This window comes from Mastomys coucha, unplaced genomic scaffold (assembly GCF_008632895.1).
Source record: "Mastomys coucha isolate ucsf_1 unplaced genomic scaffold, UCSF_Mcou_1 pScaffold21, whole genome shotgun sequence".
Lineage (NCBI taxonomy): Eukaryota > Metazoa > Chordata > Mammalia > Rodentia > Muridae > Mastomys > Mastomys coucha.
In genome coordinates this window covers 60,637,743-60,657,734 of record NW_022196904.1, presented here as the reverse complement: position 1 = coordinate 60,657,734, position 19,992 = coordinate 60,637,743, and the positions used below count along the sequence as shown (strand labels likewise).

General features: G+C 40.1%; 1 long non-coding RNA gene across 11 annotated transcripts in view; it reads right to left on the bottom strand.

Annotated features, from left to right (window-relative positions):
- LOC116102385 overlaps nt 1-19,992 on the bottom strand; it is a 181,734-nt gene that overhangs the window by 41,766 nt on the left and 119,976 nt on the right. For 8 of the 11 annotated variants that reach the window (XR_004123134.1, XR_004123125.1, XR_004123128.1 and 5 more), the window contains 4 exons: nt 17,649-17,764; nt 10,631-11,084; nt 6,244-6,293; nt 5,299-6,169 (listed from right to left, as the gene is read on the bottom strand). This is a non-coding gene — a long non-coding RNA (uncharacterized LOC116102385). Of the gene's footprint in view, nt 1-5,298; nt 6,170-6,243; nt 6,294-10,630; nt 11,085-17,648; nt 17,765-19,992 lie in introns of those variants that run through there. The other 3 variants (XR_004123132.1, XR_004123133.1, XR_004123131.1) reach the window with 2 other exon arrangements.

The window sequence follows — 19,992 nt, the reverse complement described above, 5'->3', positions numbered from 1 at the left end:
TGCTTAATCTGGACTTGACCTAAGAGACACACCCCTGGGCATATTCATGACAGTATTTCCCCAGAGGTTTAATAAAAGAGAAAAGTAATGTTGAACATAGGCAGTAACCCATGGGCTGTGACCCTGCACTGAAGAAAGAGGCAAAACAGGGGAAGGTTGAACATTAACATTCATCTCTCTTACTTCTTGAATGTGGGTGCCAGGTGACCAACTACCCCACATTCTTGTTACTCTCACTGCCATGCCTTCTTCACTATGACAAACAATACACTGAACCATGGATCAAATCCTGTTCTTCCTCTTGTACATTGTTTCCCTCAGGAACTTGGGTATAGCAAGGAAAAATGGAACTAATACAGCCTCCAAGAAATACTGTTTAGAAAAGAGACACTAGTAAGTAATAATGCGCAAAATTATTTGCTGCTTTTTAAAATTGAAACATGTACACATATTCTCTGCAACTACACAGGTGGCAGTGTTTTCTTTTGAGCAGATCTGGTTAGTTATAGCAGCAAAATCATAAGGATTCAGGTCTTCAGCTTCCTCACTTCCACATAGATGATGACACCATGCCCTCTGTTTTGCTATGTGCAGTGGTGGTCAAGAAGGGTATATGAAGAGATCATGTTATCATGTTTGAAAAGAATCATTCTATAAAGGGTAATGTCCAACCCACTTTGTGTTGAAAGTGGTCAAACCCATGTCCCTTACATCAAAATTGCCTTCTCTGCTCATCTCTGTCTAATTCGATCAACTCTCTTTGCCTACAGTCTTTGACTTACTTGATACAGAGGCAGCACTCTACCTCTAGTCTCAAGATTTCCAAATTTCTAACATTAGAAATTCGCACTGCAGAGCCAACACTCACTGAATGTTTGTGACAATGGCCTTGAAAGCATCATAGTGATCCCATGCACTCGAATTTATACTAGACACATTAAACAGGACAAACTGGGAATAGAGGTGTACCCTTTTAGTTCCTGCATTCAGGAGGCAGAAGCAGGTAGGTAGATGTCTTTGAGTTTCAGGCTAGCCTGGTCTACAAAGGGAGTTCCAGGTAAACCAGGAGTACACACTGAGACCCTTTATCAAACAAAACAAAAACAGGACAGAACAGGAAAGGAAGAAAAAAATGAGCCTACTAACAGGCTGTTTTTGCTCTGCTTTCTAGATAACTAATTTTATTTTACTAGGAGATGTCCTATAAGCCTATGAAGTAATTCATATTGTTCTTCTTTTCCATGGAAGGAATCCAGTCTCACTGAATTGATTATCATACAAACGATACATAGTTCATCATTCTTAACCAGACCTCCAAATTGCCTTCCTATATCAAGACCAACACTCCAGGAGTAGAGTGTCTCTGGTGTCTCTGACATCACAGAGTCAATGGTTGTGATTTTAGTCTAACCTCTGGACTATAGATGAGACTGACATTTGAGGAAAAGGATACTGTCAAAGCCAGAGAAAGAGAGCAATGAAATGTATGTGAGAAAATTGCAGGCTGTGGAAATACCTCAATATTCAAGAGAGACTTAATAAGGAGTTGAAAGAAGTGTTCATCATAGATGGTTGGATAAAGTAATATTACTATATGTTAATGTATTCTATGCTATAGATGATACACACACACACACACACACACACACTCTTCAAGGCCTAAAAAACAAGAAACCCTGTGATTTTTGAAGCATGAATAATTTAGAGAGCATTATGCTCTGTGGAATAATCAGGCTCTAGAAGACAGAAACGGTAACATGTCAGCCATGTACAATCTCAGGGAAGTAGAAAGTAGAGCATGGACCCCACAGAAAGGGAAGGAGGGAAAGAAGGGAGATGTACAGAGGTTGCTTAGTGGGTACAAGGGTGCACCTGAGGAGGAGAAATAGCTTCTGGTCTTCTGTACCTCAATAGGATAATGGCTTTAGTCAACTTTCCATCACTAGAACGAGATGCCAAGATTATGGACTTCTAAACAAAGGTAGCATCTTGTAAATGTTTGGATGACATTTTTGGACGCTCTACATCATGAACAGGCAGAATCACTGTTTTACAGTGTCCAGTGGAGAAGCCAGATGGCCACAGTAAGAAGATCATGGCAGAGCAAACCTCATGGCTAGAAGGCTAAAGAAGAAGTGGCCATAGACCTACAGATCCTTCAATGGCATGTCCCCAAAGGTCTAAGAAGCTCCCATTCATCCCCACCTCTAACAAACAGCACCATCCTGGGGACAAAACCTTTAACACATGGACTTTAGAGGGGGCAGGAGCAATGAGCATCCAAGCTTTATCACTGTGGTGAACAACAATTCATTGTGTAATTGAGAATAGCTCGCAGAAAGGATTATCAGTGTCCTTACACAAATAATTGGCAAGTGCACAGGGTGTTGATGCAGTGATCTAATGAGAGAACATTTGCTAGATAGACTGAAACACTACACTGTAACCTTGAGTGTACACAACTATTTCCCCACTGAAATTATTTTTTTTTAAAATTTAAACAGCTCTCTACTTCATAAGTTTATTATTTTCCATTTACAAATCATCATCTTCATTCTATTTACAAATATCTCTTATGGTTCACAATTATCTGCCTGTATATATTTGTACATGTATATACAATGTGTGTAGAGGCCAGAAGTTGAAATCATGTGTCTTCCTCAATCACTTTCTAGCTAATTGAGAGAGACAAGTCTTTCAAACAATCTAGAGCACACCAATTTAGCTAAAGCCAGCAAGCCCAAGGGATCTAGTCTCTCTCTTTCCAGTGTTTTGATCACAGCCATGCACCATAGCACCCATTTTTTATACTTGGGGACTGAACTTGGGTCTTCATGCTTGCATGACCAGTGCCCTACTTGCAGAGACATTTCCAGGGCCACAGAATTTGTTTGGTCATTTTTCTCTGTTTCATCTGAACTTTTTATAAAACATGTATGCATTTTCAGTGCACGTGGGATTATATTTTACATAACTTAGCAAAGTTTCTCTTTCTTTATAAAACATCCATGACCTTTCTCTTAGGTAAAGACAGCAAGAGTATGGACTGGAACCCTGTCAGGAATAAACAGGGGGTTAGACAAAGAAAACCCTCCTAAACAATAATTAGAATAATACTAAAGTGTCAGAAAAGGCCAAAGGCATGTGTTCTCTTAACAACCTTAGGACGAAATAAATGAGGATAAACCCGCTGTGAAAAACCTCTTGGGCTATCTTTAAAAGCTTTCCCAAATTTCCAATGGCTGTTATTAGTGATTCTTAATGCATGAGGTCGTCATTTCAGAATAAATCTTTCAGTAATTCAAAACAAGGACTCTTCAGTAAATAGTTGAAATTAAGGGGAGAGTCCAAGTCATCTGGTTTCCATTAGGATGATAAAATAGTTCACTTGAAACCTTTTACAATACACTTTGTTACAGGGAGGTGTCTGCACGGCTCACTCCATCACCGGCCATTTGACACAACATAAAAAGCTTCAAAAGCCATGTTAGGCCTCTTAATCAAAAACTAATTGTAATAGATATTGGGGAGTGTTAGCAGGGTGACCGAGAGGTTGTAGCGGTGGTGTGGAAGTGGCAGCGAACATTAAACACAACCCGGGGTGGATAGGGCTTATCTCAATTTCAGAGCTCAGCGCTAAGTACCACAGGCCACTATCTCTCTGGCTCTTGCTTTGTGCCACTTTTGGAGTTAATTGCCCCAGAAGACTCCATCTTCTTAATGAAATTTATAACACTGTCAAAGATCTTGGAAGACACAACTAAAGTTTAGGAGATTTTACAGAAAGCAGAGATGTAAACAGAGGGGAAAAGAAAATACATACTAGGAACCTAAATGCCTGCCAGGCTGGACAGAGCTGATGCAGGGCTCCCAGGATTGGAGGGGGAAGGGAGGAAGGCATCCTCACCACATTAACTCTTTCAAGCCTGTGATGGGATCCTCACTGGAGAGTTCTAATGGACAATGGTAAAAGCTTGTATTCTAGGGCCAATGTTACGGCTCAGTGATGAGACTTATGAAACTGGAACTGCCAGAAAGCCAGGGTTGAACAGAGGCTTATCACACTGCAGTGCTGGATTCGGTGTCAACAATATGGCAGGTGCTCAGGAGTTTTTTTTCAAGACTGATGATTAAATAAATAATCTTTTTATGGAGGGTGCATTTCTTCATGATTTTCAGGGTCCTTTAAGGTTAGCTCACTACAAGCAGCTCCTTGACAAACCTAGGGTTTCATTAATCACCCACCTGGCCACAGATGGCCACTCCATAGATCCCATTCCAGCCTTCTTCATGTTTGCCAACCCTGACAAAGAAGTATATTAAACGTTAAAGACTACAGATACTTCTATATGGTGTACTAAGCCTTAAAATAGCAAAGGGAAGATGTGAAGATGAAGGGGGAAAAGGGGAAGACAAAAAAGGAGAAGAAAGAAGAGCCTGGGGCTTAATTAATAGTACTGTTCTTATTTTTATTCTTATTTTAAATTGTATTTATTTTCTTAGTACTATGATATCAAAAAAGGCTTACTTTGAGGCAAGCTGGAAGGAAATTGAAATTTTCAGTGGCATTTTGCATTTTTTTATAATTCTAATATTATCCTAAAATTTAAAAAAAAATGGTTTTGAAAATAACCAATTTGCTACAAGAAAGTGTGTTTTTGTGCCAAACTGGCACTCATAAATCTAAGTAAATATTACTCGAGGAACGTTATAACATTCAACTAAGTGATTATCAGCTAACCCGAAAAACCGTTTGCAGCAGGTAAAGACGACATAACTTCTCATTCTAGTTTGTAAGTTCTTATGTTTGATTCTGGGCCCTGATTTCCTTTTGTGCTGTTCAGGGCTGTGCTGTTTTCTTACAGGTAGAAGAAATGAAATCAGGAGTTAGAGGGATTGCTGGATGGGTAAGATGTTTGCTCTACAGGCATGAGGATACTCCTCATGGGGAACCCCTGAGTCTCACTGGTGAGTCAGTACTGCCTAACTGGTAAGCCACAGTGAAAGACTGTCTCAAAAAGCAGGGTGGACATCCCCTGAAGAACAAAACTTCAGGCCTACATATACATACACATGAACACACATCTGCACACATGTGTACCTGCACACACATGAACACACATATCCCTGCACAAGCACACATACAAAAAAGAAATGAAATGAAATCATTACCACTGGTTTTCTTACTTATAGAAATGCTAACATTAAGCCGGGCAGTGGTGGCGCACGCCTTTAATCCCAGCACTTGGGAGGCAGAGGCAGGCAGATTTCTGAGTTCAAGGCCAGCCTGGTCTACAGAGTGAGTTCCAGGAAAGCCAGGGCTACTCAGAGAAACACTGTCTTGAAAAACCAAAAAAAAAAAAAAAGAAACAAAAACAAAAACTAAAACAAAAAACGCTAACATTAAAACTGATTTTGAACTGTTTGATTTCAAAACGTAGATGATTATTTAAAAAGGGAAAAAGTCAAAGCACACATGGAGAGTTGGTGTGGGAAGCTAATTATGACTGTAGAATAGACCAGAACGTCAGTTGTCATCTCTTCCACAATTTCCAAGTGCAGGCTTCTAGCTTGAACATCTGCCCTGTGCTTCAACCCAGACCCCTGCATCCCACCTAGGCTATTGGCTACTGTACTCCTCTCTCCTGCCTGCCTGGCCCTGGGCCTCCTGTCTACTGCGGTTCTTCCTTGTGTGTTGTATATCAAAGAACCACCACTTCCTCTAGGCTTGCTTGCGTGTGCTCTTTGAGATTCCCACTGCAGCTCCACACCCACCACACAAATCTCTGTTCTTACTCTTTACTGAGTTTTCTGCGGTTGATGCACATAATACGAACTTCTTTCTCTGCCATACTTTCAAGTCCCAGAAAAGAAGAACTGTGCTCAGCAGTTCATCTGAAGCAATCTGAGCATAGATCCAAAGAAAGAAAGAGATTACATATATTTTTTAAGGACCACAACCCCAAAGATGTCATCCTATAAATTAGATTGGTTGGACTACTTTAAAGTGCCAATGACAAACAGATCCTGGAGAGTTTGTTTTTCCCTGTCATTAGAGAGAGTAGCAAGGCTCTGCCCTCAACTTGGCACTGCAGCAAGCTTCTGGCCTGTTGTTCTTCACAGCCTAGTCAGAGGTACCTCAGTCCTCCATGTGTGAGCTTCAGCCAACCTAAAATGGGAGGAAGAGGTAAAGAGCCAGCAATTTCCATTTATTATATACTGAAGACAGATAGCTACACCTACCTGCAAGGTATGTTGGGAAACACATTCCAGTGACAAAGTTTTCTAGCCATCTAGAAAAGACAGGAGGAAATGGGGTATTAGCGGACAATTTTGAACTGGGCCAATTATCATGTCTTAGAGAAATGAACCACTTAGAGCAGAGTGCTTTGCCTCTAAGCCCAGAATTTATGTCAACTAGTAGTCACTGTAGTCTCTCCTCTGATTCACAACTAGTAACCTAGTTTCTATCTCCATTCTTCATATTTCATATACACAGAAATATATATTATGTCATCTTAAAAGTGTCTATCTAGCTCCTCTAGCGAATGTTTTCAAGGTTTATCCCTATATCATACAGGTATCGCATTTCTCTTTATGAACCAATATGATCTAGTGCATGGATGTCACATGTTTGAAATGATTACCAGTTGGAGTGGCTTCCACTTTTGGCATCTTAAATAATGTGGGTAGCAAGATTCTTGAAGCTCTTATTGCGTACATAGGTTTTCAGTTCTCCAGGGTATATGCCTAAGTGTGAAATCACCACATCCTATGAAAACTCTGTGGTTTACATTTTGAGAAACTGACACGCTGTCTCCCAAAGGGGCTGAAGTATTTCTTACTCCCATCCACAGTGCATGGGGCTTCACTTTCTCTCCTCATTAAGTCTTGTTATCATCTGTCTTCATCTTTCTCCATCTTAGTGACTATGGAGAGTGGAATTTCATTGTGGTTTTCACTTGCATTTTCTTAAGAACTGCAGATACCGAACATCTTTTTAAGGACTTATTGGTAATTTGCACACTTTCTTCAGAGAAAAGGATCTACTGAAATCCTAGTACACAAAGCCCCTGTGTGTGGGGGTAGGGTTGGGTCCACATGTGTGTAAGTGCATATTCTCATATGTCAACCTCAGGTGTTGCCATATGTTACCCAGGCACTGTCCACCTTGGTTTTTGTCTTTTTCTTTGCTGTTGTTGTTTTGGGTGTTTTTTATTTTATCTTATTTGTTTTGTTGATGCAGGGTCTCTTATGGGTCCAGAGCTTGTCAATTAGGCCAGAGTGGCTGCCCAGTGAGTTCCAGAGCTCTACCTATGCAAGCACCCCAAGCACTGAATAGCTGCAACCATGCCTGACTTTTTACATAGGTTCTAGACATCAGTCCATTTTTCATAAAATATTTGTCTTTTGTCATTTAGACAGACATTTTATACTCTGCCTGCAAGTTCCTCATCATATATATTTGACTTGAAGAGGATTTTCTGTTCTGTGAATCTTGTTTTCACTTTCTTGATGGTGTTTTGAAGCATAAGCATTTCTTATTAACTTTGATAAAGTCAGAATTACATTATGTTTTCTCATTTCCTTTGGTTTTGGTATCATATTTAGAGAACTATTGCCTAACTCTGTTTTAGCTCCTACATTTAATACCATGATCCAACTTGAGGCTATTTTTGAACATGATGTGGGACACGTGGTCTAATTTTATACTTTTGCAAATAGACACTCAGTTGCCCTTTATCATGTTTTGAGAACACTGATGTTTAGGGTTTTTTAGGTTTTGTTGTGTTGTTTTTATCAACTTGTCTTGGCATGCTTGTCCAAAATCAGTTGACTGGAAAAGGGTTTATTTCTTGATGCTCTCTTCAAGTCCATTGATCCAAATTTTCACCTTTATGATGAAACCATACATTCTTGAGTGCTCTAACTTTATAGTTAATTTCAAATTTGGCGTGTTTTCAGGATTGTTTTCTTTCGCCTGCACTGGATCCCTTAGATGACCATTACATTTCCAGGATTAGCCTATTGCTGCAAGAAAAAGTCAGCAGGAATTTGGAAAAGATTTGCATTGACTCTGCAGATGAATAGTGAGTCTTCCAGTTCACAAACTCAGAATGTCTTTGCAGCTAGCTATCTAGGGCTTCAGCTTGTTTCTATGAGTTTGCTGGTGTTCAGGGCCTGAATAGTGCATGTTTTCTTGAACTTGTTCTAAAGTGTTTTATTATTTTTGATGTCAGTAAGCTGAATTGTCTTCTTAATTATATTTCCCAATGGCATATTTGCTAATGTGTCAAAATAAAATAATCTTTGTATATTGTTGATCTTGTATTCTGCAACCTCGGAAACTTATCTATTATCTCCAAGACAATTTGAATTGTTTCCTAAAGATTTTCTATGAATGAGATAGTATCTTTTAATGGATATAATGTTATTTTTCCTTTCCAGCCTTGATACAGATACATTTATAATTACAATGTCTTCCTGGTTGACCTTTTGCATCATTATAAAACTTTTATCCTCTTCTTCAGTGACAATTTTTGTCTTGATGTTTATATCTTCTGAATTATAGATCTGCTCTCACTGGCTTTCAGTTATTATTTGCCTGGTAAATTTTTCTGTGTTTCTAATTTTGATCTAACATTTCCTCGAATGTAAAGTTTGCCTGTTCTAGAAAAGATAGAGGTAAAGTATTCATTTTTATTTCCTGAAACTGGGGACTAAACCCAGAACCTTATACTTTTTAAAAAAGTGTTCTACAATGAGGCTAGATCACCAGCCCCACAACTTTTTTTTTCTTTTTGGATTTTTCTTTAGTTTATTTTCAAAGTTTTGACATTTTAACTGTTTAAGTTTACTTTACATCCTAATCACAGCCCCTCACACCCTACATCTTTTTCTTTGAGTTAAATTTTTTATGTTTTTGTGGGTACTGTGAACTTTATTAATGATACTCAAGAGAGTAGGACTGCCTAGGTCCCTTCCATAATCCTGGGGGTCTGGGATGGAAGCTATGAAGAAGATGCTATGCTCAGTGTCAGGGCCTAGTTTGGACCCAGATTCCTCAGCAGCCCAGGACCTCTATCTTCCTTTTGTGTCCCTGCTGTGGTGGGTGCTCCTGGGCTTCTTATTCCTAGAAGGCCATGTAGGCCATGAGGTTCACCACCCTGTCACTATAGCTGTATTTACTGTCATGCCAGGAAATGAGCTTTTCAAAGTTGTCATTGAGAGCAATGCCAGCCCCAGCATCAAAGGCAGGCAAATAGCTGTTCAAGTCACAGGAGATAATCTTATCCTCGATATAGCCCAGGATTCCCTTTAATGGGCCTTCTGATGCCTGCTTCACCTTCTTGATGTTCTCATACTTGGTAGCTTCGTCCAGGCAACATGTCAGATCCACAGCAGACATACTGGAGGCAAGAACATGGAAGGCCATTCCAGTGAGCTTCCTGTTCAGCTCTGGCATGACCTTGCCCATAGCCTTGGTAGCACCAATGGATGCAGGGATGGTGTTCTGGACAGCCCCATGGCCATAGCCTTACAGCTTTCCATAGGGACCATCCAGTCTTCTGGGTAGAGTAATAGCATAGACTGTGATCATGAGTCCTTCCACAAAGCCAAAGTTCTCATGGATGACTGTGGCCATGGAAGCTAAGCAGAAAGCATTGCTGACAATCTTGAGTGAGTTGTCATACTTTTTGAGGTTCACTCTCATCACAAAACTTTGGGGCATTGGCAGAAGAGGCAGAGATGATGACTTTGTTGGCCTTACCCTTCAAGTGGTCCCCAGCTTATGGTGGTGAAGATGCCAGTAGACTGCACAATATACCTAGTCCCAGCATTACCCCAATTACTGTTAGCAGGATCTTGCTACTGGAAGATAGTGACGGCATTCCCATTGATGATAAGCTTTCCATTCTTAGCCTTGCCTGTGATGTTGAAATTGCCATGGGTGGAGTCATGCTGAAACATGTAGACGATATACCTGAAGTCAATGAAGAGGTTATTGATGGCAACAATATCCACATTGCCAGATGAGCAGGCAGCCCTGGTAACCAGGTGCTGAGTACAGCCAAATCTGTTTACTTTGACCTTAGCATGTCTAAGGGATGAGGCTGGCACTGCCTGAGAAGATGCAGCTGCCTCTGAAATAGGGAGGAGCAGAGAGCCTGAACTAACTTTTTAATACATTTGATGATCTCTGCATCTTAACTGGAATGGTTATCACATGTATATTGACTACATACAAGTTCATGTCTCCATCTCTCATTTCTGCAGTATGTCTTCTATGTTTTTTATACTATTTTCATTTTTCCCTAATTTCTACTCCTTTTGTGAGAGATACTTTTTAGTATGATATTTTAGTAATCTCGCCATTGTCTTTAGTTATTTTCCTAGTGGTGACTAGTATTATAATAACTTAAAATAATGTGGTTTATACTAATACCACTTGATTGTAATCATATATAACATTACTACAATGTACTTCCATCTCCTCCATTGTCTTTGTGCAATTATAGTCATAGCCTATATATTTATATGCATATGATACTTGATTAATTCTTCTTATGAAGTTGGCTTGTAAATAAAAGATTTGTAAAGAGTCACCAATCCTCATTTTCATACTTACCTGTATAGCTTCATTTACCCATTATGAAGTTACTTCCTGTTATCCTTTTATTTCTACATGAAGGACATACTTTAATACTTCTTTCAGAGAAAGTCTATTGTCATAATGGTTCTTCTTTTCTTCCCTCCTTCTCCCTCCTTTTTCATTGGCTTTGACTTTATTTCTTGTCTAATTTTGCAGCATAACTTTTGCCTGGGTAGGAATTCTTTCTACATCGTCTTTCTTTCTTCCTGTCCACTGTGGGAAGAGTTGCCCTTCCGGTTTCTGTACTTCTGGGAGGAAGTCAGCTGTTGATCCTACTGAGGAATGTGTGGTCCCCTTGCTGCTTCCAACATTCTTTCTTTTCCTTTGTCTTTGAGTAGTTTGACAATTATTGAGCGATTCTCTCCTTCCAAAAGTTGTTTCAGCTAACTCCTTCTGGCAGTGTAGGCTTTGAACTCATTCAGACATGTATCTGATGTGCAAAATAGAAATAATAATGCTTACTACTTAGCGTTATAACAGGTAATACAAAAATTACATTTTCTGGCTGGTAGAAAATATGTTACATGTTTTTTCTTAAAGCATGAACCCCTTTGAAGGAATATATTGAAAGGAGACACTGCTTGCCTTGCTATTTCTGTGTTTGTGCCCAGACAGAGACTCTGGGTGCTCTCACCTCATCTTAAATATCACCTTCCTAAAGAGACCCCCAAAGAACCCCTCTGCTGGTCATTCTCTTTCCAATTGCAGATTGAGTAAAACCTGACCACATGCCTGGAACCAGTAATGTTTCAGATTTACGGTTTGCTTCCTTTTTGTAATATTGGCATATACACGGTGGGATAGCTTCAGGTGGGACCCAGTTGTAAACATGGAATCCATTTATGCTTCAGATATACTCTATCCACACAAATTCAAGACAATTTTACATAATACTTTTAGTGCAAATGAATTTTGCCTCTATTCCATTATGTGAGGTAAAAATAGAAGTGTCTGTTGGTAGTGCCATGATGGTGCTCCAAAGGTTTAAATTCTGCAGCATTTTGGATATTTGATTATCCAGTTAAAGATATACTTAAATGGCAATGGTCCACACAGGTACAAGCTCATCTTTGTCTGGGGATTTGTAAGCTGTAGTGTTTTCTGTCTAAAACCAGGACAGTCTGGGAAACACAGGGGTTTTCATTCATTGTCTTACGTTTCCCCCTCAAAGTCTTTACTCTCTGATAACATCCAGTTTGCTTTGTGTGTGTTTATTGATCAGTTTCTTTGGTCTAGAATAAAATCCCTATGAGGGTCCAGAGAATACTTGGAATTATATTATTGTAGTGCTAAGTTGTAAGCACTAAGTAACTGTTGAAAATCAAGTGAGTTTTTTTTTTTTTCATTAGTTGACTGAATCCTTAGTATTTGTTTACATGTGTATACAAATGTAGTGTACGTGTGTGGCGGGGCATGTATGGGTATATGTGTGTGTGCCTGTGTGTGGAGGCTTGCAGTTGAAATAGAATTGCTAAATTGATCACTCTCCACCTTATTTATTGAAACAGGGTCTCTCACTGAACTGGGAGCTCCTGATACCAGCTGCTCTAGCTAGCCAGCCTGTTTTGGGTAATCCCCTGCCTCTGTCCCCCAGAGGCTGAGATTACAGATGGCTGCCACACCTTTCCCACTTATGTGTGTAGATGGGGAGGATTCACCATTGAGACATTTCCCCAGGTCTGATGCCTTTAAAAAAAAAGTCTAGTTTTTCCAGTTTCCAAATTTAACAACATAATAAGAAATATAAAGTTCTGTAGGACACCACAATTAATGAAGGAGCATGCTGTGTAGTGAAAATGCTGAGTGAATTTTAAATGACTGGGCCTGTGAGGTTGTAAAGAATTCAAATAGCTATGTTCTTTCTCATCTGATCCCCAACTCTGTAATGAAAGAAAGATAGACATTTCTACCATTTACTCTGGAATGTTGGCTGTAGCCTGTATCATCCAATGTGTTAAATACAAGATTAGCATCTGCAGGGGCAAAGCTCCCTTTCTGTAAAATGCATTCAAGAGGAAATCGCCACCTTTTTTCCTTTTATTATAGCAAGAATGTTACTTGTAAGACCCATAATTACTTTAAATATTCCAAAATGAACACAAGAGCTACAAATCTTACAGTACCGTCTGAGGACGACCCCCCCCCCAACTTTGAACTCTAAGAGGAGCCAGATAAAGATGCTGCTCTTTCCCCCCTATCAGTTTACTATATAAATGAGAAGACATAAAGTAGTTTTAGATTTAATTAAAGTAATTGACTGAATTGCATTTTGTGTGGTGATCGTCATTAACACTCATGACCTTTCTGTCACATACATATGCCAGAGGATTTTTCCGATGGATATTTATTATGAATATTATCATCAATAAGCACCATCAACATATTAAAATTAATTTTAACTTCTTTATGGAAGACTGAAAGCGCAACCAGCTGTTGGAAGCTGTCCGGTCTAAATCATTTTTTATCGATTCAACATGGATAAACCTCAAGTGCAACTAAGAGGGAATTTTATGTGTCTGTGTGAGTAGGCAAGTTCTATCCATATAAAATATTTACTTTTATTTCATATCTAACTCTGGTTACATTAACTGCATAACCTTATTTTCCAAAGCCCAAGGATCTGATGGCTATTTTAAGTACTAACTGGGCAACCCCTGTAAGGGCTTATTTCTTGCCCATTTGGATATGAGGTTGGGGGTTGGGTATATGGACATTTGGTCTTATTTTGACTGCTTGCAAAGAGCTTAATAAAAGACAGGCTTTGGTGCATCAAAAGAACTTACTCCACAGGTGTTCTGAGCAGGGCTAAGTTGTGTGTAGAGCAAACAATTAAGCTGTGGAATTTGAGACCCTAAATTGTATCAGTTGAGCACCTGTCCTAGAGAAGGAGGAGGAAAACACCTTTCATTACATTACCCAAGGGCATGTTGAGCTTTGGGCTGTGTAGAGTTACAGCAGATCCTATTCAAGCTTGCTAGCTGAGATGTGGCTCCCTCTGCTCACACCGCCAAGGGCTCCAAATTAAATGCTGTCTTAATGACTGTCTCCAGCTCTATTAGCCTCCATAGCCATATGTTTCTCCACATCTCTTCCTGCAGTTACCATTTTACCCACCACCTACTAAAGTCCGAGGCATTGTGCTAAAGACTTTGAGCACAGCATTCATATATACAAAGTGTTTATTTAGAAAGGCTAACATAGAGCTGAGGAGACAACCCAGTCAGTAAAATGCTTGCTTTGTAAAGATGAGGACCTAAGTTCAGTCCTTAGAACCTACGTAAAGAATGCTGGGCACAGTGTCCATGAGTTTAGTTCCAGATCTGGGATGAGGGAGTAGAGGACGAAGAAAGACAAGTAGAACCTTGGGTCTCACTGGCTAGCCAACCAAGTTTACTTGACAATAAGACCAGTGAGACCCATTCCAGGACAGTGAGAGACCCAGTCTCAAAAAAAATAAACACATAAGTAAGTAAATGAGTAACAATACAAAGTAGGTATGCACACACATATGGGTACACACCCCATAATGGTGCTCTGCACACACATATATGCACACACACACAAATAGAAAGTCTAAACCATATGTATAAGGCAATGGAAGTGTCAGTGAGGGAATCTAGTGCCAGAGATTCCAGTGCTAAGCATCTTCATCACTATGCTGTCTTACATAAGTACATGTAGGTCCTTTGGTGGTTCTTCTGACTTTCTTGGGGGCGGGACTACTACTTTAGGCTTCAGCTTTTTAGATTTGTTATGGTTGTGCCATCAACTCTCTTCTCTCCCTTCATAACCAATCCCACCACCCTTCTCGAGGATTGCCGCAGTCACCATGCATGGGCCATCAAGTGTCTGTCAAAGCAGCTCTCCTTAACTGTACTCCAGAATTTGAAATTCAAGTCTTGCTCTAATCTCTATTCCAGGGATCTCGATGAGCTGCCACCATGGAATAAAAGCTAACTAGGCATCTTTCCCAACAAGCCTGTCCTTCCTCCAGCTCCACCCAAAGATGGAAACCCAGCCTTTCATCTGGCCTCTCCCTTCTTTCTCATCAGACTGATTACAGCGCTTCTCAAAGACTCTCCATCCTAAGTGCTCAAATGTGTCCTCCAGTCCTCTACCAATAATGCAGCCATTCAACAATTGTTCTAGAGTTCTCACAACTCAAGCAGGGACTGGCATCTAGTTGGTAGACACTGGGGGTCTTGATAAATACCTCAGAGAAGAGGTTCTCAAGTTTCCTAATACTGCGATCCTTTAATACAGTTTCTGCATGTTAAAGTGACCCTCAATCATATTTTCATTGCTACTTCATAACTGTAATTTTGTTACTGTTATGAATCCTAATGTAAATATCTGATAAGCAGGATATCTGATATGCAATTCCTATGAAAGGATCACTTAACACCTCCCCCAAAGGGGTCATGACCCACAGATTGAGAACCTCTGATTTGGGTCCTATGAGAAATCTCTGCCACTAAGAATTATCCAGCACCAAATATTGCAGTGCTGAGAAACCCTGTTCTGACCCAAGCTACTAGCATCTTACATCTCCTATGATCTAAACCATGTCCTACTACCAACACCCCCCTCTCTTGAAATCTTCCCCATCCCACACACTCAGAATGATCCTTGGCAAACACTAATGCAGTCCTCTTAGAATCCACTATGGCCTCCTGATTCCCTTACAGATAAAATACTTAGCACATTTGTTTAGCTTGCTTCAAGCCACTTTCTTCTTCCTTCTCTTGCCTATGAGGTGACTCTTAGCCCATATAGCTGCCACATTTCCTTTACACCCACCACATTTCCTTTACACCCCTGCTCTAAAGTCATCTTAACAGAGGAGTCTTCCCCAACACTCCCACCCTTTCTCTCCCATGCTCAGTTTTAACTGTCCACTAGCATTTAACTCTTTAGTAAATACTGCTGCTATTATCTGCAAATTTGTTCCCCTATTTCCTGTCTCCTCCATCACAATAGCACCCTGTCTTTCTTTTACTGTTATACAGTTGTCAGTAACTGTCCAGTAGATAATAGGCACTCAAAGAATGCTTAGTGACTTAACACTCATTTTTCCTTAATTGATATACATATTATATAAACTATAACAAGAATTGAAGTTTCTTTTCCTAGACTCTTTTGCTAATCATAGACAACTGTGTGGATTGAAGACTGAGCTGACCTACTAGACAGCTGAGTCTTCCCAGACTCCTGAGCTATGACTTGTTTGAGATATTCAGACTATTCCCACCAGGTGCACACACCAGCCACAGCAGGGACCTCTTCCTATATAATCCAACAGTCTCTCTGAATGGGGAAGTCATGTTGCTTCAGACTAATTCTTTGTTTGCTGGATGATTTTATGAGTACAGATCCATCTGACATACCTCCTACCTTTTTTAAAGATAAGGGCAATCTCTTTGAAAACCAAAAGTACTTGATGGATGGAGCCTCTCCCCAACCCTTTCACAATTCTGTGCTGTGGTTTGGATGTGAAGTATCCCCCAGATGCTGGAACACTCGGTCCCAGCTCTTGGCCCTGGTTTTAGAAGGTTGCAGGCCTTTCAGACATGGAACCTCATAGAAATAAGTGAGTCACTGAAGGAAAGCTTTAAGATTTTTATTGCCTTACCCCACTCCCTGACTGAGGATACAATGTGACCAACACCCTTGTAACCAAGTTCTCCCACCATGATTAATGACACCCCTTCCTCTGGCAGAATTTCACTAAGGGTTCCAGGAAGTCCTGAAAAGTTATTTGCTTAACCTAACATTTGTCAGAAAGGATCTGGAAGCTATAAAGGTTAAGCCCAATGAAGCCTACCTGTGGTAAGTTGTTTCAGGCTAGCTATTTGATCACAACAAGAAATGAATATATGCCCTTTTGACATGAAAGTCCCTTCAGAAGGTTTATAAGCTAATACAATGGCCTTAGAGGTAGAAATAGTAATGCTACAAGCACAAATATTAAAAAGAGAGCAAAATAAGCATTGGGTGATAATTAAATAAACTCTGAGTGACCTAGCCAAAATCTGCCTTTGAAGGCTGGAGAATAGCAACAGGAGTCTGCCCATCTGGGGTGGTTGGCATGGGCTTTGTGAAGGAGGTGGTATCAGAGTTGGGTAAGATGTTGGAAAGATAGGAAAACTAATTATGATATGTCCAAAAGTGAGGACAGGCATAAGTAACAATGATAGGCAGAGTTCAAAAGGTGTGTTCTGGTAAAAGAGACAAGCGTGGTAGGGGCTTTGGACTTTGTTCAAAGAGTGTTTCCCCAAACTGTTGAACAAGATGACCAGCCTGTTACCTGTACAAAGGAGTTTGACCTTTACCCTACTTGGGAAGTGTTAAGTTAAACAAATAATTTTTCAGGATTTCCTGACGCCTTCAGTCAATTTCAATGTTGGGGCATGGCGGGGGAGATACTGGGGAAAATGTGGTATGCATTGAGTTTAGCTTGAAACTTATTGAACCATGAATGCGTGAAAAGACACAAGCAAAATCCACAGAGGCCACCTGGCAGGTTCTTCCAGGGAGACATTGTCCTCTTAATATTAAATAAATAAATAGTAGATAGATAGATAGATAGATAGATAGATAGATAGATAGATAGATAGATAGATATTCAAGAGCCTATGAACCCTTTGGTCACATCCCCAGGTATTTGGAAGAAAGAGTGTCACTCCTAGGATACTTCATTTGACTACAATCTCTAGGATTCAGAGTGTATCTGGTTTTGAAATCCCAGCAAAAGGTGAATAGTAAAAACAGTGCTATATATTGCTGTGAGGGAATAGATGACTAATTCCCTACTGAGATAAGAAGATGTATTTGAGGATGCTTTCTAGTTGCTTCTATGAACAGCCCATTCAATTCTCCAATATGATCATTAACACATTACAAAATAAAGCCTTTCTCTTTGACTTTATGCCCTATACTACCATTCCTATATCTGTGAGTTAGAGCCATGAGCTGCCTATATCCTACTTGTTACCTGTAGCAGGGGGTACCTAATGTGGTCTTCGTCCTGGTTAGACTACCCAAGGGAGGCTCCATTTATACCTTCTCCACTCGTTTTGCATGTCAGTTGACCTTCCTGACTCCCAATGCCTGTGGGATTATGAAACAGAGTTAGTCAATTTCCACTCTGGAATCCTGGTTTTACTCAGCCAAGACTGCAGATGGAATTAGATCTGGAAGGTCAGATCAAATCTCTTTTTTTTTTTTTTTTTTTTTTTTTGCCTTGTTACCTAGATGAATTGCCATCTTGCTGTGGAATCATCTATGTAAGTAAAAATATGTCACATCTCCTCATGTCAAATGAATAGGCAACACATTCAAAGTTCTCTTCCATAGCTACTTTTTTCTTCTTAAGCCTCACAATACCTCTCAGGAAATGTGCATGTCTAATAGCTTTCTCTATTTAATGCCTTTTATTATTTTATATCTATTAATGTTTCCCACTACCCAAACCCTTTGTGCTGTGCTGTAGGAGGGTTGCTTGGGCTCTGTTTGCTTCTTTCTCAGGCTCACCTAGCCCATGACACAAGCTGAGTAGACCTTTGGCACCAATGTATGTTTTAAGGTGGAGTCAGGTCATCCATCTTCTGTCTTTAAGCCAATGTTTTTAGGGCCTGATTTCAAAACTATACTTTCAGAGGAGACCCCAGGACCCTTTGGGTGTCCTTCAGTAAGGTACCTTTATGTCATTATGCCAGAGAAGCCCAAGGACAAAGGTTTTAAGGACACAACTGATGCCTGAATTTGGCCTAGAAATATCTCTTGCCTCACTTCCAGGGGACCATCTTGCTTGATGACTCAGCCCCAGGCTCACCCTGCAATGGCAGTTAGTGCTTAGGCCAGGTGCCGGAAGAGAGCGTCACCAAACACCTCCAGCCATCTGAGCTGTCCTCAGACTTGCCTCATGGGCTTGTCTTGGAGAACGTCAAAAAGGGAATGACTTGTCTGGACTCCCTCTGCTTTCCCTCTGTCCCTCAGAAACACACGGAAAGGTTCTCTGAGGCTCTGTGAGGTAACTGCAAAGCATTGTCAGCGTGCCACCCGCCAGCACTCAGTCAATATGGGCGCATACCTTCAGACATTGCCCAGATAAGTTATATTTGATCGGGTGACCTAAAGGTGAATTGTAGGTCAGACTTCATTACATGCTCAAGCTGAGCTCAAGTCCTTACCAAACTTTCCCACTCCGTTCTGAAATATCATGAAGCCCCTTCAGGGAGTCCACTGATTATACTGTGGAGGTTTGTGTGAACCAACCAGGGTAAATAATTAGACCGCTCTTTTAATTAAGATTGCAGTGCCTTCTAGCACAGTGATATTTAAGATTGTGACAAGCATGAGGGTAAGTACAGAAACAGTCTTCACTCATGATAAAAGCAAGAGGAACAAAGAATGTTGTGTCCGATATGTGCAAATATCCTGCAATTTTGGAAATCTGCTGTCTGAGGTCTCCAGGGCACTGGGAGGAAATTTTCAATTTAGCACACATTCTGTTGGCCAAGGTGGAGATTGGTCTTCAGTACCAAGAATAAGTCTGGGGACCAGAGGGTGGGGGGAATAAAAGGCTGGTACTGTGCATTTCTGGTTGGCATAATTACAGACTTTTCTTAATCATCTGAACTTTATGGGGATAATAACAATTAACACAGATTCCATAATGGGTACTGCTTCAAATCTGTTTCACAGAGCTTTATAAAAACGTAAGCTCATGAAGAAAACTAGTTCAATTCAACATGAACTTTCCATTATTTTTAACACATTTTACCTACTTTTAATTGATGGAAGTGTTACGTATTTTCTCTACCCAAGAGTTTTTCACACCTCCTTAATTCAAACCAGCTTGATTTTTGCAATTCAAATAGATAGATTTTATGTGCCGTTAACTAGAAACCAAATAAACGAATACTAGAATTTATTAGCGGATTACAATGCATGCATTATTTCCTAAGAAATTTATTTCATATATTCAAAATATGGTAACTTTTAACCCTACCTAATCTTTTCAACACCCTAATGATGAAGATAGAGCACAAATTATCTCCTCAAGTTAGTTTTAGAAGTGGGAAAGGAAGCATTCAAAAGTTCTGTTACTTGTCTTGGATCACAGGACAAAGAAAAGGCCAGCATCAGTAGTTACTCTGTCCATGTGTAAGGTCTTCGGGGAGCTTAAGATAAGCAAATCGAGCCAGGCATGGTGAAGTACAACTGGAAACCTAGCACTAGGGCAGTGTAGGTGGGGGATGAATTTGAGGTCTACCTGGATTACATAGTAAGTTCCAGGCTAGCTTGTGGTACATAGAGAAATCCTGCATCAAAAA